The sequence below is a fragment of the Acinonyx jubatus genome, chromosome B4 (genome assembly GCF_027475565.1).
Source record: "Acinonyx jubatus isolate Ajub_Pintada_27869175 chromosome B4, VMU_Ajub_asm_v1.0, whole genome shotgun sequence".
Lineage (NCBI taxonomy): Eukaryota > Metazoa > Chordata > Mammalia > Carnivora > Felidae > Acinonyx > Acinonyx jubatus.
The window spans coordinates 63,358,072-63,382,359 of NC_069387.1; the positions used below are offsets into that span (position 1 = coordinate 63,358,072).

The following is a 24,288-nucleotide window of genomic DNA, read 5'->3' on the forward strand; positions in this document are numbered from 1 at the left end:
CAACTGAGTTACCCAAGTGCCCCAAGTTATAAAGTTTTTAAAAAACTCTTTGAATTTTAATGAAATGGGACTCACAACTTTTAGTCTGCTATATTCTCAGCACTAAAATAATTTATATTTAGAGTGATCATGCATATGTAAACTTTGTCTAATAGGGAAAATGAGACATTTCCCTTGAATTCCAGTTTATTGCCTTAGGTACAATTGATTCCAATTCTCCCTTTCTTTTGTAAAATCATTAAGATGACTTTCTGGGAAAAAAAGTTTTCCCCTAGGCCTAAACAGTAAGTAAAAGAAACAAAAAACCTGAATACACTGATGATTGTTAGTTACCTGAATTAATCAGAAAGGTTCAAGGTGATATTTTGCATAGCAAGATTCCTTCCCTTCCTGATTTTTTGATATGCTTCTTTCCTGTCTGCACAGCATATCCTCAGAACTTTTTTTCCATTTTTAAAAACTGTGGTAAAATACACGTAACATAAATTTTGTTGACTTCCCCATTTTTAAGTGCACAGTTCAGTGGTATTAAATACGATCGTGTGCAACCGTCACCACCATCCATCCCCATAACTCTTCATCTTTTATAAAATTGAAACTCTACACCCATTAAACATAACTTCCTATTCTCTCCCTGTACTATGCAACCTCTGGAAACCACCGCTATACTCTGTCTATAGTTTTGACTGCTTTAAATACTTCATATAAATGGAATCAAATGTGACTTATTTCACTCAGTATAATGTTCTCCATGTTGTGTCATATGGTAGAATTTTTTTTCAATTTTTTTAATGTTTATTTTTGAGAGAGAGAGAGAGCAAACGAGGGAAGGGCAGAGAGAGAGAGAGAGAGAGAGAGAGAGAGACAGAATCTGAAGCAGGCTCCAGGCTCTGAGCTGTCAGCACAGAGCCTGATGTGGGGCTCGAACTCACAAACCACAAGATCATCATGACCAGAGCTGAGGTGGAACGCTTAACTGACTGAGCCACCCAGGCGCCCCTAGAATTTCTTTTTTAATGCTGAATAATCCATGTGTGTATTTACCACATTTTGCTTATTGGTTCATCTGTCAGTGGACAGTAGGCTTGCTTTCATGTTAAAGCTACTAGGAATAATGCTGCCATGAGCCTAAGTGTATAAATCTCTCTTTAAGACCCTGCTTTCAATTCTTCGGTTGTATATCCAGAAGTGGAATTGCTGGATTATATGGTAGTTCTATCTTTCACTTTTTTTTTTCTTTAAAGGAATTGCTACAGTATTTTCTACATTATACACTTGCACTAAAAATATACAAGGATCCAAATTTCTCCAGGCCCTCACTAACAGTTGTTTTCTGTTTTTGTTTGTGTTTGTTGGTTGGTTTTTGGATAGTAACAATCCACATGGATGTGAGGTGGTATCTTGTAGTTTTGATTTGCATTTCCTTAATGATTAGTGATGTTGAGGATCTTTTCATGTGCTTATTGGCCATTTGTATATCTTCTTTGGAGAAATGTTGCCCATTATTTTAAAAAAAATTTTTTTAACATTTATTTATTATTGAAAGAGAGAGAGAGTCAGAGCGTGAGCAGGGAAGGGACAGAGAGAGAGGGAGACACAGAATCTGAAGCAGGCTCCAGGCTCTGAGCTGTCAGCAGAGTGACGCGGGGCTCAAACTCACAAACCGTGAGATCATGACCTGAGCTGAAGTCGGACACTTAACCGACTGAGCCACCCAGGTGCCCCAAATGTTGCCCATTATTGAATTAGGTTGTTTTTTGTTGTTATTGAGTTTTGGGAATTCTGTATATATGCTGGATATTAATCCCTTATCAGATTTGTAAATATTTTCTCCCATTTTGTAGGTTGCCTTTCTGTACTCTTTTGAATAGGTCTTTTATGCACAAAAATTTATTTTCATGAAGTTTCATTTGTCTATTTTTCTTTTGTTACCTGTGCCTTTGCTTTGCTGTCAAGAAATCATTGCCAAATTCAATGTCATAAATCTTTTGTCCTATGTTTTCTTATAAAAATTTTTTTGTTTTAGGTCTTAAATTTAGGTTCTTGATCCATTTGAATTCTTGCATCTGGTGTTAGGTAAAGGTCCAACTTAATTATTTTGCATGTAGATAACTAGGTTTCCCAGCACCATTTGTTGGAAAGACCATCCTTTCCCCATTGAATGGTCTTGGCATCCTTGTCAAACATTCGACCATGTATGTGAGGGTTTATTTTTTAGCTCTGTGTTCTATTACATTGGTCTATATATCTTTATGACAATACCACACTGTTTCGATTATTGTAGCTTTGTAGTAAATTTCAAAATCAGGAAGTGTGAGTTGTCTAGTTTTGTTCTACTTCAAAGTTGTGTAAGCTATTTGGAATCCTTTGAGATTCCATATGAATTTTAGGATGGGTTTTTCTATTTCTACAAAAAAAAAAGTCATTGGGATTTTGACGGGCATTGCATTGAATCTGTGGATCAATTTGGGTAGTATTGACATTTTAGCAATATTAAGTTTTCAAATCTAAGAGAATGGGATGTGTTTCAATTTATGTCTTTTAAAATCTTTTCAGCAATGTTTTATAGTTTTCATTGTACAAGTATTCCTACTTGCTGCTATTGTAAATGTATTTTCATAATTTTTTTTCAACTCATCGTTTATAGAAATGCAACTGAGTTTTGTGTGTTGACTGTGCTGAATTTAATTTTCATTTATAACAGGTGTGTGAGTGTGTGTGTGTGTGTGTGTGTGTGTGTGTGTGTGTGAGTGAGTGATCTGTAGGGTTTTATAAATGGCCAATAGGATTATTATCTGCAAACAGATAATTTTACTTCTTCCCTCATTTTGGATGCCTTTTATTCCTTTTTCCTGCCTGATTGCTCTGGCTGGAAATTCCAGTACTATGTTGATTAGAAGTGGTGAAAGCAGGCATTCCTTGCCTTTTTTTCTTATCTTAGAGGAATAGCTTTTAGTCTTTCTCAAATGAGTGTGGTGTTTGCTATGGGTTTTTCTTATAAGGCTTTTATTATGTTGAGATTGTTTCTTTCTATTTTTAGTTTTTTGAGTATCGTCATGGAAGGGTATTGAATTTTGTCAAATGCTTTTTATGCATCAATTGAGATGATCATGTGTTTTCCCCCCTTCATTCTGTTGATGTGGTATTACATTAATTTTTCATATGTTGGACCATCCTTGAATTCTAGAAATAAATCTAACATAGTCATGATAAATAATTGTTGCATTATGTTGCTGAATTGTTTGCTACTATTTTGTTGAGAATTTTTGCATCAGTGCTCATTGGAGTATTGGCTGGTTAGTTTTCTTGTAATGTCTCTGTTTTGTTTTGGTATCAGAGTAATGCTGGCCTCCTAGAATGAGTTAGGAATTATTCCCTCTTTGATTTTTTTTTTGAAAGTTTGAGAAGGATTGGTATTCTTCTTTAAATGTTTGATAGAATTCTCTAGTGAAGCCATCAGGTCCAAGGCTTTTGTTTGTTGGGAGATTTTTGACTAATGATTCAATCCCTTTACTGATTATAGGATTGGTCAGATTTTTTCTTTGTGATTTAGTTTTGGTAGGTTTTGTATTGTTAGGCATTTGTCCATTTCATCTAGATTATTCAGTTTGTTGGTATAGCATTGTTCATAATACTCATCCTTTTTATTTCTGTAGAATTGGTAGTAATGTCCCTACTTTCATTTCTGATTTTAGTACTTGGAGTGTTCTGTTTTCTTCTTCGTTCATTTAGCTAAAGGTTTGTCAACTTTGTTCATCGTTTTGAAGAACCAACTTTTGGTTTCATTGATTGTCTTTATTTTCTAGTCTATAATTTAGCTCTGCTCTGTATTATAGTTCCAGCTTTCAGTTCATTTTGTTCTTCTAGCTCATTATGTTGTTACAGGTTGTTGATTTGAGATTCTTACTTTTTAATGTAAGCAGTTACAGCTGTAAATTTCTATCTTAGCATTGTTTTTACTGCATCCCATAAGTTTTAGTATTTTGCTTTCATTTTCATTATTTAAATATTTTCTGATTTCCTTTGTGATTTCTTCTTTGATCTGTTGGTTCTTTGAAAGTGTGTTCAATTTCCACAATTCCATGAATTTTCCAGTTTTCCTTGTTTTATTCTTAACTTCATTCTATTGTGGTCAGAGAATATACTTTGATATTTAAAAAAATCTTTTGAGATAGGGCACCTGGGTGGTTCAGTCAGTTAAGCATCTGACTTTGGCTCAGGTCATGATCTTGCAGTTTATGAGTTTGATCCCCACATCGGGCTCTCTGTTGTCAGCACAGAGCCTGCTTCAGATCCTCTGTCTCCCTCTGTCTGCTGCCTCCCCTATGCTCTCTCTCAAAAATATGTAAACATTAAAAAAATATTTTGAGGCTTAATTCATTTCCTAACATATGGTCTGTCCTAGAAAATGCCCCATGTGCAGTTGAAGAATATGTATTCTGTTGCTGGATAAAGTGTTCTGTATATGTCTATTAAGGCTAGTTGGTTTGTTGTGTTAAATCTTTGATTTCCTTACATCTGACTGGTGGCTGTATCCATTATTGTGAGTAGAATATTCAAGTCTCTAACTTTTAGAACTTTTTATTTCTCCTTTAAGCCTATCAGTGTCTGTTCCATATATTTTGATGGTCTGTCCTTAGATACATAAATGTTTATAATTGTTATCTTCTTGCTGTATTGAACCTCTTATTATATAATGTCCTTTTTTTAAATTTCTTGTAACCTTTTTTGATTTAAAGTCCATTTTGTTTGATATTAGTATAGTCACCCTTCACTCTTGGTTACTATTTGCATGAAATATCTTTTTTTCCCCATATTTTCACTTACAAACTTTTTGTGTCTTTGGATCTTAAGTAAGTCTCTCTCAGACAACATATAGTTGGATTGTGTTTTTTATCCATTGCGCCAATGTGACTTTGTTTTTAATGTTTAGTTCTGAGAGAGAGAGAGAGAGAGAGAAAGAGTATGAGAGGGGGAGGGGCAGAGAGAGAGGGAGACACAGACTCGAAAGCAGGCTCCTGGCTCTGAGCTGTCAGTATAGAGATTGACATGGGGTTTGAACCCATGAACCGTGAGATCATGACCTGAGCCGAAGTCAGGCACTTAATCGACTGAGCCATCCAGACATCCCATGCCAATCTGACTTTTGATTGGAGAGTTTAATTTAAAATAATTATTGATAAGGAGAAACTTATCATTGTGCTGTTTCTATATGCCTATGTGCCTTATAGCTTTTTTTGTCACTGATTTCCTGCATTACTGTCATCTTTTGTTGACTTATTTTTTCTTTTTTTTAATTTATTTAAAAAATTTTTTTAATGTTTTTATTTATTTTTGGGACAGAGAGAGACAGAGCATGAGCAGGGGAGGGGGAGAGAGAGAGGGAGACATAGAATCTGAAGCAGGCTCCAGGCTCTGAGCTGTTAGCACAGAACCTGATAGGGGGCTTGAACTCACGGACTGTGAGATCATGACCTGAGCCAAAGGTGGATGCTTAACCGACTGAGCCACCCAGGCGCCCCATTTGTTTTTTCTTTGTAGTGAAATGTTTACCTGCGTTTCCCATTTCCTTTTATGTATATTCTGTATTTTCCCTGTGGTTACATGGAAAGTACATTCAATCCTAAAGTTATAACATGAATTTGAATTAGGCCAGCTTAACTTCAATAACATACAAAAAAAAAAATCTCTCTTACAGCTCTATCTTCACTCCTTTGGGTTGTTAATGTCAAAAAATTACCTCTCTGGGCATTATGTGCCCTAAAACAAACTAGGTTTTAATGCATTCATCTCTTATGTAGAAAACAAGATTTTGAGTTATGAACCAAAGTTAAAGTAATACTAGCTTTTATATTGATAATTGTTTTTTTCCTTGATGGAACAGTATCTTAAATCATGTAGAAAACAGAAAGTTCAGTTATAAATCATTGTTAAGATAATACTGGCTTTTATTATTGCCATGTATTTACCTTTATTGAGGTCTTTATTTCTCTATATGGCTGTGAGTTACTGTCTAGTGTTCTTTTTATTTTACCATGTAGGACTCCCTTGAGAATTTGTTGCAGGGCATATCTAGGTGTCACAGACTCCCCAGCTTTTGTTTGTGTGGTAATGTCTTAATTTCTCCCTCACTTTTGAAGGACAGTTTTGCTGGATATAGGATTCTTGTTTGAGAGGTTTTTTTCTTTTAGCACTTTGGATATATTGGCCCATAGTCTTCTGGGCTCTAAAGTTTCTGATGAGAAATCTGCTTATACTCTTAATGAGGATCCTTTTTTGTGATGATTTACTTCTCTCTTGCTGCTGTCAAGATTTTCTTTAGTTTTGACTTTTGAAAGTTTGAATCAGAGTTCTGCCACAATAGTAGCTGCCCACTTCCTTGTTTGCACTTCTGTGATCAGAAGCAGCAATCAGCAATGAGAGCATAGATCCTGAAATTTGGAGGATGGGGTCCTTTTTGCCCACCCTGATTCCTATAAGCTGTATGGAAACTACTGCCTGTCCTGTGACTGGGGTTGGGGAACAGGATGCTGCTGTTGCACTAAGAGCTGAAGTTGACCTATATTGACTGCAGTTTACCACCCAAGTCTTCCCCTGGAAGTTACAAGCCTTCAACCAACTCCAGAGTTCCAAAATAATTAGCATCAGAGAAATTCTGCAGAATTGTTGTCCAGGTGGGGAGACAAGATTCCTGCTTCCGACGATGCCATCATCCCAGATCTTCTCCACAGTGAAATTTGTTTGTTTGTTTTTGTTTTTGAAAGACAGAGCATGAGCAGGAGAGGAGCAGAGGGAGAGAGGGAGAATCTCAAGAAGGCTCTGCACTGTCAGCACAGAGCCCCAACGTGGGGCTTGAACCCACGAGACTGTGAGGTCATGACCTGAGCCAAAATGAAGACATGGATGCTTAACTGACTGAGTCACCCAGGCACCCTGTCAACAGAAAGTTTTTGAAGAGCACAAGATCTTCCCACTAGAGCACAGATTGGATATAGCCATACAAGTACTCAATTTTATTTGACTTGGTTTAAAATTTGCTTCTCCTCTTCCCCCTTGGATCCACTCATTCTAGAATCTGATCTTGTAGCTTATATTGCCCTTTTATCATTCAGCTGTTAGCAGAAGACTTCATAAAATGAATATATCAAAATGGTGTTTTAGCTTAATTTTGAAGGATTGGTAAAATTTAGATTGGGAAAGGTGGGATAGGAATTGGGAAGGATATATTCTAGATCTCTGGAAAGTACAGAGCTATATCCAATTAGAATACAAGTAAATGCCTTTTTATGTGTTAACATGTTTTAAAGTATTGTCTACAATTCAACAATAACCTTAAGAGGTAGATATTGTTATCTCCTTTTTTGGTATAATACTAGTCTTTCTGGTACTCTCTTGGTTTCTCTCCTGGCATCTCTTCCTGTTTAGCTTTGGTCCTGGATAAGTGTTCTAATTTGGTTGATGAAATCTGTGCTCATCCTATACAGAAGCAAAGTGGTGTTCAGACTGATTAACCAGCTTGCCCAACTTCCTGGGAAAGAGCCTGATTTTGGCTCATTATTTCAAATTCTAGTAAACAGTATTTTCAAAAACTGTTCATTTTCCCATGATGTAGGACGCTTTATTTTATTTTATTTTTTATCTATTTGTTTGTTTATATGCGTATCATCTCCCTTGTTCTCTGAAGAGTAAGATCCAGGAAGCCAGGATTGCATCTGTTGTATTTACTACTGCACATCCGATACCTAGTATAACATCTGCTATATAATGTTGAATAAATATTTGTTGAATGAATGAACTCAATTACTTTTTTAGTAGGAGTTTTGGACTTGCATTCTAAAAATATTTATATGGCATTAATTAATTTCATTTCCATCAAGAACAATTCCCAGTTTTTCTTCATAGTAGACTATTGCCACCAGGGACAGAGTAGACTTGATTACTCTGAGTGTTTGTCTCTAATAAAAAGAACCTACTAAAGGTAAAATATGAAAGGACTATAAAAACTGTTTATTTTCCAACCTGTCAGCCAGTTGCTGAATTGATATTTATAAGCAATGGGTAGCATTGAGGAGAAAGAGGCATGTTGGTAATGGGAAGTGAAAGAGTAGTTCTCCCATATTCCAGGAGCAGAACTATGTAGCATCTATGTTCTCTTCTCCTTTTAACATAATCATAGTGTAAATGAGTAATGTGGGAATGACTTGAGGGAATGAGTGTATGTACCCTGTGCAAGTGTCTTTCCATTTTACCTCATTAAAGCATTAGTGTCACATAGTTCGCAATGCAAAAACTTAGGTTGCTCAAAAAACAGAGAGTGGAAATGAGCAGGAAATGCCTTTGTTCCTTGAGAGAAGTACTTTTTCTTTTAATTGTCAAGTTAGTCTGTATGCCAAGACTTTTTCCCATAGTAAAGGATTTCATGGCAACTTTTTGTTATTGGTTTAAAAATATTTTTTAATGTGCTTGGTTTAATAGAGGCAACCTGAAGTAATCCTGTGTGCCTGTCTTCACTTTGAAGTTCATCATTTAATTTAATCCAGTGTATAACATAAAATGCTGAGTCAGCATGCTCTCTAGGGTTTTTCTAGTTAGTTTCTTGAATTAAATCATCAGGGATTGTTAAACTACTCAATTGTCTCATAATAAAAAAGCATATTCTGAGCCTAAGACATAGAAACAAAAAAAAATGGACCTTTATATTTATCTAAGTGAATGTATCTGAGCAATAACATTCACCATTTCTCAAAAATGTTATTAGAAAATATTGCTAAAACTACTACACTAATCAAGAGTATAGAGTGCTGTTAGGGCAAGCAGAGTGAGCCCTAAATGTCATGTTGGACATAGGCGTTTCTTGTCAAAGGCAGCTTTGTGGATGAAATTAGGAAGTCATAAAATCATAATTCCACATTTTGTTTATATTCTCCTTTGGATTGATGTTTTGAATCCTAGTGTTGCCCCTCACCCCACAATGTATTCACTTCTCTGTGCTTGTCTTCCTTCAGGACTTTATCTGTGTAATTCCTGGGTAGCTCATGGGTAGTGCATAGTGATTTGTAAAGACTGAATCTATTCTCTTCTGATGCTTTTATGGCAGTAAAATTTTAACATACATTATGAGAGGTTTCTGTGTTAATTTGGATCACATTGATTCTGGCCTTTGGGTAGTTTCCTTTTATGCAAACAATGATAGGTATTCTATAGAAGGTCGCTCTGCAGATCTCTAGGGATTTCAGGTGACTATATGGTCATCTTTCATTCGCATCCCCTACTACCTATGAACCATTATTTGTTTAGGGTCTGCCTTCTCTACAGAATTAAAAGCTGCAGGAGGACAGAAACCACATTTTCTTCACTTGTATATCCTGATAGTCTGGAACATACTAGACACTTAATAAATATTTGCTTAAAAAATAAATCAGTAAATGTCAAAAATGACTGGACTGGCATGATTTTATAAATCATGTACTCTTGAGTATTCTTTATTATAGAATACTCATGTACTCTTGAGTGTTCTTTATTATAGAATTCATGTGGTGTAGAATCCATGTGGTATAGATATATTTGGGGGTATCTGCCAGTCAATCTCTGAATTGCTGCTTCTCTCCCACTTTCCAAATGGATAGGCTTGAACTTAAGCTTCTGCCTAAGATGGGATAACTGAATTTACCCTCCCATCCAAAACAAAAAAAGCAAACAACCAACAAACAAAACAGACAAAAGACATGGCATAAAATAATAAAGAACAATGATCCTGAGAATTGTTATCCCTGGGAGATGGGAAATAGATGAGGCAAGCTCTAAAAGTTTTATTGCCTGGAGAATGCTTCTAGTTCACAGCTCAGGAAGGGAAATCTTAGAAGGAGTGCAGAGGACTGAGTTGAGAAATCAGGGAGACCATTGTGGTTAGAATTTGTAGAATACTGATCATTGTTTGCATAAAAGGAGACTACCCAAAGGCCAGAATAAACCACCCAATGTAGATTATAAGAAACAATGCTCAGTGCTCAAAGGGAATAGTACTTTTTCTGAGTCATGATGGGACCTTGGAGAGAATACTCAGAATGATTATGCCTTAATAGTGGAGAATTAAGTAGCCCTGGACTGAGCAATGCCTTGGATCTACCTAACAAATCATAAAAGCAAGACCTGAGAGGCACAGTTTTCAAGTGATTTCTAACTGCATCCTGGAACAAAACTTAAGAATATTTATAGGAATATAAAAATATCCAGTAGAATAACATTAACAATGTCTGGCATTCAATCAAAGATTACTAGGCATGCAAAGAAACAGGAACACAATCCTTAATGAGGAGGATAATCACTTGAAACCAATCCAGAGGTAACAGATGTTACAATGATCAGAAGGCATTAAAATGGGTTATTGTAACTATATTCCATATGTTTAAAAAAATACAGATGTGAAGGATGAAAAAAAGACCAAAATAGAACTTCTGAAGATGGAAACTATGAGATGAAAAACACACTGGCTGGGAATAATGGCAGGTTAGACATTGCAGAAAAAAGACTAAGGAACTTTAAGCTTAATAGAAATTATCTGAAATAAAACATGGGGGTGGGGGACAAGAGTGAGAAAAAGTGAAGGGAGAGTAAGTGAACCATGGGCAACTTTACACAGACTGATACAGTGTACTTGTAGTCCCTGAAGGGTAGAAGAAAGGGGTGGGAGACAGAAAAGAGTTTTTGAAGAAATAGCCAAAAAAATTCGAAAGTGATGGAAACAATAAATCTGTAAATCTAAAAATTTTAGTAAGCTCCAAGCACAAACACTAAGAAAGTTACACAGAGGCGTATCGTAATTACATTGCTCAAAATCCATGATAAAAGAACATCTTAAAAGCAACCAGAGGTGGAGCTCCTGGGTGGCTTGGTTGAGCATCCAAATTTGTCTCAGGTCACAATCTTGCAGTTTGTGAGTTTGAGCCCCACATTGGGCTCTGTGCTGACAGCTTGGAGCCTGGAGCCTGCTTTGGATTCTGTGTCTCCCTCTCTCTCTGCCCTCCCCCATTTGTTCTCTGTCTCTCTCTGTCTCTTTCTCTCTCTGTCTCAAAAATAAATAAACATTAAATTAAAAAAAATTTTTTTAATGTTTATTTTTGAGACAGAGAGAGACAGAGCATGAACGGGGGGAGGGTCAGAGAGAGAGGGAGACACAGAATCTGAAACAGGCTCCAGGCTCTGAGCTGTCAGCACAGAGCCCGATGCAGGGCTCCAACTCAGGGACCGTGAGATCATGACCTGAGCCGAATTCAGACACTTAACCGACTGAGCCACCCAGGCGCCCCAAACATTAAATTAAAAAAATATATATATTAAAAGAAATAAAAGCAACCAGAGGTAAAAGATACCATACATGTAGAGGTCTTTGACAGCAGATTTCATCTGAAGCAATGCAAGTGAGAAAACAAAGGAACAACATTTTTAAAGAACTCAAAAAAAAAAAAAAGAAAGAACAAAAAGAAAATGATAAACCTAGAATTCTATATTATCAAAAATATCTTTCAAAAATAAAGGTGAAATAAAAACATTTTAGACATTTTCAGTTTCAGACACTCAAAAGCAAAAAGAATTTATCACCGGTAGATGGGCTTCCAGGTATCCATTTGATTGGGCACAGATGATTTGATCACAAATAGGCAGACCTTGGGGCGCCTGGGTGGCTCAGTTGGTTAAGCGTCCAACTTCAGCTCAGGTCATGATCTCATAGTCTGTGGGTTCGAGCCCCGCATCGGACTCTGTGCTGACAGCTCAGAGCCTGGAGCCTGCTTCAGATTCTATGTCTCCCTCTCTCTCTCTCCCCCTCCCCTGCTCATGCTCTGTCTCTCTCTGTCACAAAAATAAATAAAAATATTAAAAAAAAAATACAAATAGGCAGACCTTACCTGGGCCCATCAGAATATTCTTCTAGGGCTAATATTACCCTGTATGTTAAGTAACTGGAAATTTAAATAAAAACTTAAAAAATATTTTTCTAGGAATGTGGAACTTGAACTAAGAGAATCATGTTAATATGTGAAAATGGGGCTGATGTGCAGTAGCCCAGGGGAGGTTGTGAGCACAGAAGGAATAGTTAATGAAATAACTATTAATGAATAACAGAGGTGACAAGCAGACATTCCCATGATTCTTGGTGGTCTTCCAATTCTCAGTTCTAGTCTTTCTTGCGAGTGAATTTGGATTCTGCATTTGAATTCTGTGAGAAACCATTCTATCTTTAGAATAAATTTACCTCTTTTTAACATACTTGTCACCAAAATCCAAAATTTTTTTGTTTATTTTAGCATAAATACACTGGGGTTGTCACATCTAGACATAAGAACAGAAAGAGTAGTCACTTGTGAGGATTTAGCATTTTTAGGCCAGTCATCTTTAGGATACCATGGTCTTTTGAGCTTTAAGACCTTGGATTTCTGTTGAGTCATGGGAGAAGAAGATGCTACAGCTTTTAAAGTTTTCTTTTTCACTATATAGAGTGCCCAGCCAGCCAGAAATTGTTGAAAAAATGAGGAAAACGGCAGCAAGTGCTTTGCAATATTGGTGTAAGAGTCCAGGAGAAATTAGAGTTTTCTATATGTACTATTTGCTCTTCTAGCATCCTTCACAAGATGCCCCTAAGCCCTGGTTGTTACTAATAGAATCTTTGACTTTTGCTTTTTCATTAGTCCTTAGTCTTTTTTTTTTAAAAGTTTTTATTTTAGGGGCACCTGGGTGGCTTGAGTCGGTTGAGCGTCTGACTTCAGTTCAGGTCATGATCTCACTGTCTGTGAGTTCAAGCAACAGCTCAGAGCCTGGAGCCTGTTTCAGATTCTGTGTCTCCCCCTCGCTCTCTGCCCCCCACCCCCACTCATGCTCTGTCTCTCTTCTCCTCTCTCTCAAAAATAAACAAACATTAAAAAAGAAAAAGTATCAATGTGGTATATGCCAGCCTCTGAGTCTATACCAAACGATTGTTTTAAACAAGTTTTGGTTTCCATGTGTCCGTATTTCTATTCTAGTCATTAGGTATTAGGTTTTATTTTCTTTTATTTAATTCAACAGGATAATAAGCATGCTTTTGACCACACGTTTTGCTGGTAAATTGACTAGACTTCAACTTAGAATCTTAGAAAATTTAAATCTTTAAATAGTCGCTCTTTTTATAATCTTTAATGTTCTTGTTTCTAACAGTGTATCCTGTGATTTTTTGTATTTTTCTTCCCTTTTGGATGATGCGACAGTGTTAAAGTCTTTTATGAAGGTTCTGGTGATTCTAAATATCGTTTGGGGGTGTTTTGACCTACTTAGAATGGCTCTTTGTGCTATAGAGTGTGTTTATCCCCAGGGTAACTCTGCTACAGAATTTCCTCATGTGAATGCATTGAAACTTCCCACTTGCCAGATCTTTTATTACATGAACACAATGAAGCAGCATGTGGCCAAAAAGCAGTGAGGGAGATTGCATTGTTCTTGACTTCCTTGAATTAGACATTTTATTCATCTAGTGTTGTCTACAGATTGTTTAACAGTAACATCGTGAACCAGGGTTTTGCAGCAATAGTTGCTCCCACGTGTGTTAATTCTCAATATGTTTGCTGTGCATTTTGTTTAATAGCACATACTTTCAGATAAAAGTTTACTTTATACTGCAGTTTTTTCAGGTGTATGGCTCTATTAAATGTAACAATGTAATCCTTTTAGATATTTAAAGATGAGCTGTCAGGTCATTGTATTTAAACTTACAGGATACATTTTCAGTATTTGCATTTATTAATACTCCATATTTGTGGATTTGTGTGAATCTGCATGTCATTTGCTTGATCATTTCAGGGTTGGGTCATTTGCAGTAGACATTTTTACCTAACCATTTCCACTTTTAAAAACTGCAAGTAAGTATTTACACAGAAATGAGAAATAATCACTTGAAATAAAAATAAGCAGGTCATGTTCTGTTTGGTTGCTGTCAACACATGAACTTGAGGCCATGTGATGTTTGTTGAAAGTGGACAATTGTGATGAATGTAGTATTTTTATGTACTTTGCCTCTAGGAGGCAGCATGATCTAGTAAAATTTCTGCATCCAAATAAGAAAACAAGTTTCCTTTGTCATTTTCCTTTGTCATTTTAAGAACTTTTCAGTACGAGGGGCGCCTGGGTGGCTCAGTCGGTTAAGCGGCCAACTTCACCTCAGGTCATGATCTCGCGCTCTGTGAGTTCGAGCCCCGGGTCGGGCTCTGTGCTGACAGCTCAGAGCCTGGAGCCTGTTTCAGATTCTGTGTCTCCCTCTCTCTGACCCTCCCCCATTCATGCTCTGTCTCTCTCTGTCTCAAAAATAAATAAATGTTAAAAAAAAATTTTTTTTTTAAAAAGAACTTTTCAGTATGAAAACATTTGCCCTCTGATTCATAAAGTTATATTGGGAACAAATAACAGCTGATAGTCACAGACTCCTAGAGAAGGAGATTTTGTGATTGTGTTGTTCTCTTTGTGAGTACTTAAAAAGGAAAAGGAATTATTGTGATTGCTAAAGTAGTCGCCCAACGATTGAGAAAGCAAAGAAATTGATAATTTTAATGGATGGGTACTTTTCCATTTACAGATCATAGTTTTCTCATGTAAATGCTCTGTGAGCATTACTATTATTAATAGTTTGGGACTCATTTCTAGCTGGTATTTTTGCTAGAATACTATGTTAAGTGTTTAAATATAATTTGAATTAAATCATTGGCAAATGTTATAGCTCTCTTATAGCTATTATTAAAAGCTGTCTAAAATTGGCTGAAATTGAAGAGATGCATTATGTCAATATTTTCATTGTAATATACTTTTGAGTGTGATCAAAGTATACTCATGACCTACAACTATTGCTGGCTTCAGGAGAACAGGAATTGTGAATGTCTTGTTGGGGGACAGTTGGAGAGCGGCCATCTTTATGTATTTTTCTTTTCCTGTTTTCATGGCACCTGAATAAATGCTATTTAGTGACTTGGATGAGAATAGTATAGTAAAAGAATAATGCTCCTCCCCCCCTTCCTGGTTTCCTGGAATTGCTACTTTTAGGAGAATTTATTCTGCTAAACCTCAAAAGGTGGTTCACAAGTCAAAGGAACTGGTGGGAAGATTTATTTATAACCTTATTTATGAGATTGATATTATTTCCATTAATTGAATTTTGTGTTAGTTTCAACCCGAACCTCATAAAGTTTGGGTCCTACTCTTTTGACCTTGAATGTACTTAATCCAGAAGGAATTAACCAAATACTGAAAGAATTGATAAATGTGAAGGAAAATTAGAGTGCCATATATTCTAAAGAGGTCCAGTGCTTTTTCCATAAAAGAATGCGGTCCTTTAAAATGGGTGTCTGAAAATATAATCTGGCATTTTCTCATTTGGATGGTCTGAGATTTCCACCTCTCTTTTTGTATTTGGCACACAAAGGTTTGCAGTCAGCTAGTGAGCTGGGTTTCTTTTGGGTTAAATGTTCAATGTTTCTGCATTCAAAGGGTGATATTTGGGACAAAATGGAAATGGGGGAACATGAAGTGGTATAACCTGTTCTGACTTCTGTAATGATTAGGCATTTGCTTGAAGGGATTAAAGCATCTCAAAATCTTCAGATTTTAGAAAGCAAAATGGGGCTTCAATTCTCAACTTTTCATATATTCTACATTATGTCACTAAAAAGTTACTTACAGGAAAACATAATTTCTACCAAGAAAAACAGTGTCTCAAAGTATTCTATTTCAACATTGTCTAGTTTCTTGTTGTTCTTTTAACTAGAAATCAGAGTTATATGAAGGAGAAGCATTGTGAAGCATGTTGTATTTTAGCCTAAGTGTACCTAGGATTTTTTTTGTGCATTAACGTAATTTATGACCGTTAGACCTAAAATAATCATGCCTAAAAGTTGTGTCCTGGTCCTCGTAAGAGGAGGAATTGTAGTAATGAGATTATTTTTTGTACCATTTACAACTGTCCTCATTTTGAAGCAAGTCTATCCAATGCATGCTCTAAGTATACATCATAAATATACTGTAGTGTTTGTAGAGTACGGGAGGAAATTTCTAATATCTAATTGCAAGAGTCTTCTGTAAGAAAACATGGCCTGTGCTTGGTTTGTCAAATATGGAATAAAATGTACTGTTAGAGCATTCAGTGTGCTTCAAGGATGTCTACAGTGGACTGAGCCCTCCAGGGTTGTGTTTTGTGGGGATGTGTTTATGTGTAAGTACATGTACATGTATGTAGGCTGGGCTGTTTCATTAAAAACAGCTTATTAGGTACTATTAAAAATACTACATTGGGCACTTGGGTGGCTGAGTCAGTTAAGCGTCCGACTTCGGCTCAGGTCATGATCTCACAGTTTGTTAGTTCGAGCCTTGTGTCGGGCTCTGTGCTGACAGCTCGGAGCCTGGAGCCTGTTTCAGATTCTGTGTCTCCCTCTCTCTGTCCCTCCCCTGCTCGTGCTCTATGTCTCTCACTCAAAAATAAATAAGCATTAAAAAAATAATAAAAATATTGCTACATTTGTGCCCCGAACGGTATGTAGCATATATAGACAGAATGAACATTTCAGTGGAAACAGAGTCCTAGGGCTTAGAGGGACCCTGGAGAGTGGCAGTGCTTCAATCCTCCAGCTCTGCTCTCAGGAGCTGGGGTGAAGAGTTCTGTGTTAAAATTGAATAATTAAATGATTAATAATTAAATTCAATAAGGACAGGGTTGCTTTCCTTTTTGTTAATTAGATGTAATGAGTAGAATTTCTTCATTAAAAAAATTTTAGCGCAATGTTTCTTTTAACCTTTGTCACTTCTTGCCATTTGTCTGCCTGAGAGTGCTAACTGAATTCACGGTGAAATCTGTATAGATACATATGAATGCAAATTAATGGGAAAAATGCAAATAGCTCACTTTTTTGTGGCCTTGTTTGCTTGTGGCTATGATTTTCTTTCTTCTAATAGGTATAACATGGTTGAATTTTCCGGGGGTAAGAGTCCCCTGTGTGTGTGATAGAACTGAACTTAGCCGGTAAATCAATATTCTATCCACAGGAACATGTTCTGCAAAGAGCGTTGTGAATTTCAAGTGTTCCATAACCCAGACAATGATCATAGCCAGTGATTTGGTCTGCTGTTTGTTCTTACCAGTGAAGCCCAGAGAGATTTAACGACTCCATTAAGGTCAATGAACAAAGATTGGTAGGGTTAGGGCTCTAAAATGTGGCTCTGACTTTATGTTCATTATTCTATATTTAACAGCAATACTTCACAAGTATAACTGAATTTGGGAGGAGCTTTTTTGTTTTGGAAATATTCATCTATTTGATAATGTAATCTCTATTTTTACAGATAAGGAAACAGGTTTATAGAGTTTGAGGGATTTGCAAAGTTTTCTAAATGACTCATTGGAGAAGCCAGGTCTTGTTCTGGAATTGCTGGTCCTTTCTTCATATAATTGGATATTAGTAGGGGGGAAATTATCAACAGGAATGATGACACCTTCAAAAATCTCTCCAGTCAACATTTCATTTAAAATCACATTTTCAAGGATTTAAATGCAGGAAGAGCTGGGCCAGCTGATAGCCTTTTGAAAGAGATTTGGTTTGTAAATTGTGGTTTTTGGGGGATGTTTGACTCTTGCTATTATAAGGATCACAAACAAAATTCAAAAGTTTTTTTTAAGCCTTTGTCTTAATTTAAAAATTTTATGTCCTTCAACAAAAATAAAGCTTGGAAGAAGTAAGCATGCATTTAAAAATCTAAAAGTCTTTTCAAGGAAAATAGATAGTTTTGAAATAGAGTGTCTCAGATTAGATTGTGCAGCTGATTGAATTTAGTGTCTTATTTATTCCTAAAATATTTTCCTGCTGTAATTTTTCTGTTCTTTGAAATTCTCAATTTGATATTTAAAAAAGTTCTTATTTTTGAAAAAAGGTCCAGTTAAAAACTAGATTATTGCTCCTATAGTGTCGGACTATAGATGTTCAGGTTGTTACTGGAACTCAGAAAGACCTAAGGTTGGGTGCGGGTTACTGGACTGTGTCCATCGTATGAAAATTCATTCAGCGTGGTGGGTGCACTGTCCTCTGTGAATATTGTGTTTCCATTAAAAATGGGGATAAATAAAACCCCTGTGGAGCAAATACATTTCTTGAATGGCTAATCTTAACTTTAAAAGTTTGCTAGTTGTCATTAGATGGAATCATTATTTTGCAGCTTTGCCAGCTATTTTTTTAACATTTGAAGATTTACCTTTCCACAAAAGTTGCATTGAAAATGTCATAATAATACAGCAGTAAGTGTTGTTTATAACAATTTGACTCAGTGATATAGCAGCTACTGGGAAGAAGTCACAAAATCTTTCCAGGCCAGTTTATGAAGTAAAAATGGACATTGGAATTTGATTTTGAAGGATTAGTAAGAGGTTATTGAACAAGGAATAAGGGAGGTTAGTATACTCTGGGTGAAGGAGATAACACCTACCTGACAGAAGGAGCTAAGAAGCATCCCAACCCCAGGCTTTCATAATACTTTGCATAAATCTCCATTAGAGTACTTTTCACATTATGCTGGAATCTTATTTATTTGATTATTGTGCTGGAAATCTGGGCAATGACTGGGTCTTTATCTTCCCCAATGCCTGGCGTATAATAGACAGCCAATAAATGCTTGCTGAATGGGTGAAACTATGCAAGACCACGTGTTAGAAACATCTAACAATTTGGTGGGGCTCTAGGATAAGCCTTAGTGTGGGCATTGGTAAGAGGAAAAGCTGTGTATAGATGATATGAAGTTTTGGGGTGATGGGGGAGTTCAGAGCTGATGGCCAAGAAAGAATTCTTGGAAGTGGGCGGAAAGAGCTGCACTGGGGTTGTGAAGAATGACTGGTTATATACCATGGAGTTGGGGGAGGTAAAGTCAAAAAGGAAGTTTTCAAAGAGATTTTCATAGGCTAAAGACTCACAGATTACTAGAGGCCTAGCTGTTGTCAAGCTAAAGTTGTTTTTCCCTCTAGCAAAGCATCACCATTAAGACAGTAAGGAGTTCCTGGACTTTAGGCTATTGATGGGATTGCCTTTTTCTTTTAAACTGGTGAAGACTCTTATCAGTTTAACTATTTGTTTTCTTTGTCCTTTCCTGTTCTTGGGCAGCTGGAAGTGTCCAAGGAATATCACACATAGCACACTCCTGGGAGGGGCATGCTAACTTGAACTTTGTCCTCAGCGTGCCTTATGCTCCCTCATCAATATCCTTCTCCATATCATAGACTTTGTATGCAAGGCTAAAGGGTTTGGATTTACCCTGTAAGGAGTTGTTGTGCCATGGAGGATATCTAAGAAGGGAGTGGGTAACATGATCAGACTTATAATTTAGAAAGGTAACAGTTTGAGGCCATGCAGAACATAGACTGGAGGAGGCTGTATTAAAAGTTTAAGGCCAAGTGGGGTGTAAAGTGTGTGTATACTTGGGGATATGTAAGACAATCCAGGTGTTAGGAGAAAATATTCAAACTTTGATTTCTTTTTTAAAAATCTTTACCAGCATTTATAATGTATGGTGAAATGTCATCTTAGTTATTGTATATGTTGATAATGGCTTCCTCGTCTGAATGTCACATATTCACATCCATGTGGTAGGTAAGGCTTCCTGAAAAGAGAAAGGCAATTCTATGACTCAAAAGGCATGGCAGGGATTTTTTGTTTGTTTGTTTTTTGCTTTTAGTATTTTGCTGAACTTTTTTTTTTTTTTTTTTTTTTTTTCAAGAGAGGCTGGGGTGGTGGGGGGTGGGGGGAGGGCTTACATGAGAGAGGGGCAGAGAGAAAGAGAGAATCCCAAGAGGGGCAGAGAGAGGGGCTGGAGTTCATCCCAAGCAGGGCTTGTGCTCATGGGATGTGGGACTCAAACTCACGAACTGTGAGATCATGACCTGAGCTGAAGTCAGATGCTTAACGACTGAGCCACCCAGGCATCCTGAACTTTGTAGTTTGCGTGTGGTTGGTTCAGTGGATTTACAGAATATATTGTCTAGCTTTAAACTCTCACAAAATGGTGCATGAATGTAAAAATACTCTTAAGGAAACCACAGTTTGAAGATAAGCCTAAAAATAAAACCCAAATAAACAAGTAAATAGTAGAGTTTACATTTCTAGTAGTTCTGAGTCACATGATGAGGCAAAAACAGTGACTGTTTAACCGGACAGGACAAGCAGGTGACCAAAAAAATAAAATCAGAATTATCACAAAGATTCTCTGAAGTCTGGATGTACATCCAGTGTGAAGTATGAATTTTGACTTAAGCTTTACCATGCTTTGAGATATTAAGTAATATGAAGCCAAGACTGCTTTTCAGCGCTCCTGGGTGGCTCAGTTGGTTAAACATCCGACTTTGGCTTAGGTCACAATCTCACCGGTTGGGAGTTCTGTGCTGATGATGCAGAGCCTGCTTGGGATTCTCTCTCCCTCTCTCTCTGCTCCTCCCCCACTTGTACACACACACACACACACACACACACACACACACACATTCTCTCTCTCTCTCTCTCAAAGTGAATAAATAAACTTTAAAAAATTAAAGAAAAATAAACAGGTTTTCATTTTATCTTTAGAGCCTCTTATTAAAAGTTCTACTTTTGTGTATTTTTTAATACAGTAGTACAGTGGTACATGTGTAATTTATAAATGGTCATGTCCTGGGGTGCAGAGTCAGAAGTTTTAATGGGTTGTATGAAAAAAAAAATTGGGAGGATTGGTTTCAAGAAAGATGCTGAAAAACTAAGGCAAATAAAGGTTGGTTATTTGAGGATCTATTTAGATTCTACGAGGTACTGTAGACCTTATGGTTTCCTCTGTATATATTTCATGATGTTAATGATAATCCTGTGAAATAGATATTATCATTTTATAGACAGTGAAACTGACTTAGAGAAATGAAATAGCATGTCCAAGATCACAATTACTGTATTGCAGATTGACTATTTCAGCCTAGGTCTCTTAAAAATTCATGGGCTTTCTATATATTGTTTATATTGAATGGCTGGGCATTTTAAAATGCTTTTAACTGAGATAAAGAATACAAGTAACTCATTTTCTCCAGTAGATTACTAGTGAATTTGTTATGAAGTTGTATTTGTAGTAATTATGTATGATGTGTGTTACTTGTTCCTGTGTCTGAGGGTCCAAAAATTATCCATCGTGTTCAAAGTTAATACTGATTTTTCTAAGCTTTTGTATGATAATAGAATATTCCAGTTAAGGAAAATATTTTTCCTTTGGAAAGTCAGTCCTGTTTTGAATCAGGAACATATGGGGGGGGGGGGAAACATAAGCACTATTCAAGCAACTAAAACTGATGTAAATACAAAATTTACTGATGCATTTAATTAAGCCCTTGTCAGATGAAGGTTTTCATGTCTCCTTCTGTATCTCCAGGCTTGTAATAAAAGTTTTCAAATGATTTCTTCAGTCTTAGAAGCTAACAAGATAATGAAAACTGCCTCAGAGCTTAAGAGGCTTTTACTTGATGAGTTTAGTAGTAATATTTCCCTTGATTCATTTGTTTATTTCTTTTGATGTCTTTTTGCCAGGTACATTATTTATTTGCTGTGAATTTATACAACTAGCAGAAGTGGAATTCACATATTTGCACAGAGTACTGAGAGATGCTGTAAAGCAAACAAAAACCTTCCTGGGGGAATTTTAAGAATGCTGTATATTTTTTAAATGCAAGTATCTGCTTGTTCCCAGTTGATGCCCTCTGCCCTGTGACTATTATTTTCTGTCTTTTTAAAGGTTTTAACTATGACCTTTTTCTTATAAATTTGGTTTGGTTTCTGCATAATGTCAGGTGGTTAATAACAAGTAAACACTGCATATCTGTCATAGGAAAGTTGCTAGAAAATTCACTTTTCCATTCTCCTTGTGGCACCCTTAAATGCTGTTACAGCTTACTCCATGGTTTGCCTTTTTCTGGTAATTGTCAAATTCCATGATGCATTATTTCTTTTTCTGCTTATTTATTTTTCATCTGTGAGGAAGCTACCTTATACTTACATTCAAAATGAAACTTAATTTTCAAAATAATAAGTTTCCAACTATTTAAAACAAAATTTTTTTTAACATTTATTTGTATTTTGAGAGAGAGCACGAGTCGGGGCAGGGGGCAGAGACAGAGGGAGATACAGAATCTGAAGCAGGCTCCAGGCTCTGAGCTGTCAGCACAGAGCCTGACATGGGGCTTGAACCCACAAACTGTGAGATCATTACCCGAGCCGAAGTTGAATGCTTAACCGACTGAGCCACCCAGACTCCTCAGCAAATATTTTTTAAAATAGACAAAAGGCTGGAGACAGTTTGTAAGTGCAGAAATTCTTGGGACTCTAGTTCTCTGAAGCTGCCCACCCACCCACCCACCCACCCCCCATGACTCCAGTAGTTTCAAGAAAATATAGCCAGTGTGATAAGGGAGAGAATGCAATCAACACACGCCAGGCACGGTGCATAGCTGTTAGTGCACATTATAGAACGTATCGTTCCCATATGACATTGGAGGAAACTAGGCTTCAGAGAATTTATATATGTTTTCAAGGTTGTACGTCCAGTAACTGACAAAGTGGGGATTGACTTCTGAGTGTGCTACCATTGCTCTAATTTTTCTTGGGAAAGATAACCTGTGTGTGTGTGTGTGTGTGTGTGTGTGTGTGTGTGTATACACACATATATATATATATACACACACATATATATATATACACACACACATATATATATATGAAAGCCTTAGCTTGGTGTCTGTCACATGGTAGCTTCTTTTTAAAACAATTTTTTTTAATGCTTATTTATTTTTGAGAAAGAGAGCGAAAGAGAGCATGAGTGGGGGAGGAGCAGAGAGCCAGGGAGACCCAGAAACTGAAGCAGGCTCCACTCTCCGAGCTGTCAGCACGGAGCACAACTGGGGCTCGAACTCACAAGCTGTGAGATCATGACCTGAACCGAAGTGGGAGGCTTGACCGAATGAGCCACCTAGGCGCTCCACATGGTACATTCTTAATACAGATTCTCCTCTTTTTTCTGAACTTCTCTGCCTATCACTGAAACAATTAAAAAAAAAAATCATACACACACAAAGGGGATTAACTGCTATTTCCTCCCTTCTGGGAAGGGGCAACTTGATTAAAAGAAAGGAAATGTGTTAAATACCCCTATGCTGCTTTATCCCTTTTTGGCTAAGCGTCAGGAAACCATTCACAGAGAACTTTTCTTACTGTTTTAACTCTTGTTATTGATGTTACAGTTGAGACACAATGTTACTGTAGTTTCAGGTGTACAACATAGTGATTCAGCAACTCTGTACATTAGGCTGTGCTCATCGTAAGTGCAGCTACCATCTTTCACCATATAAAATTGTTACAATATTATTGACTGTATTCCCTATGCTGTACTTTTCATCCCCACGACTTTGTTTATAACTGGAAGTTGGTACCTCTTAATCCCTTTCACCTACTTGCCCTTCATATATGCTAGGTTGTGAATGCTCCTTCAGACCCCCAGAGTTGTGTAGCACAGTGCCCTTGAATCCAGTAGATGGATAATTTCTTTTATTTTTCATTTATTTTTTATTTTTGTAATGTTTACTTATTTTTGAGAGAGATAGTGTGGGGCGGGGAGGGATGGAGTGGGGGCAGGCAGAGGATCCTATGTGGGCTCTGCACTGACAGCAGAAAGCCTAATGTGGGGCTCAAACTCATGAACCATGAGATCATGAGATCGTGACTTAAGCTGAAGTTGGACGCTTAACCAACTGAGCCACCCAGGTGCCCCCAAGAGATGGATGATATCTTTGAAGAGATCATTTTCTACTTGTATGAGTCTTTGAGTCTCTTTAAAATCCCATCTGTATGTTTTACCATTTAAACAAATATTTAGCAAATACAGTGGCTTCTCAATTGATGGCTCCTCTGGAAATTAAGGTTGTCCTAATGAAGACCAGTTTTTTTGTGAGGTAGGAGGCATCTGAAGGCCAGAGTCCCAAGGGGACAGTCATTCTCAGCAGGTGGCTGAGGGAACAGCCTTAACAGCCTTTGAACACAAGAGTCATCATTTGCTCTGGTCATGTGAATCCTTGCTGCCACTAGGTGGCAGGACAGGCAAGAATTCTAGGCAGTCCTATAAGGTTAGGAGGCCAGGTCAGCCATTCTTGTGGAGGTGGGAGAGGGTATAGGCAGTCAGGGTGCTACAGGAAAAGAATTTGCGCCCTAGAGTTTGTTTTTCTGCTATTTATTTAAATTATGTCCT

General features: G+C 37.0%; 1 protein-coding gene and 1 long non-coding RNA gene across 5 annotated transcripts in view; one reads left to right on the top strand and one right to left on the bottom strand.

Moving 5' to 3' along the window:
- FGD4 (FYVE, RhoGEF and PH domain containing 4) overlaps positions 1-24,288 on the top strand; it is a 241,886-nt gene that overhangs the window by 27,144 nt on the left and 190,454 nt on the right. The window lies entirely within an intron of this gene.
- Positions 19,152-24,288, bottom strand: part of LOC113593014 (uncharacterized) — a 34,979-nt gene continuing 29,842 nt past the window's right edge. Inside the window, exon 6 of the long non-coding RNA XR_003413042.2 lies at positions 19,152-19,644. This is a non-coding gene — a long non-coding RNA (uncharacterized LOC113593014). The remainder of the gene's footprint in view (positions 19,645-24,288) is intronic.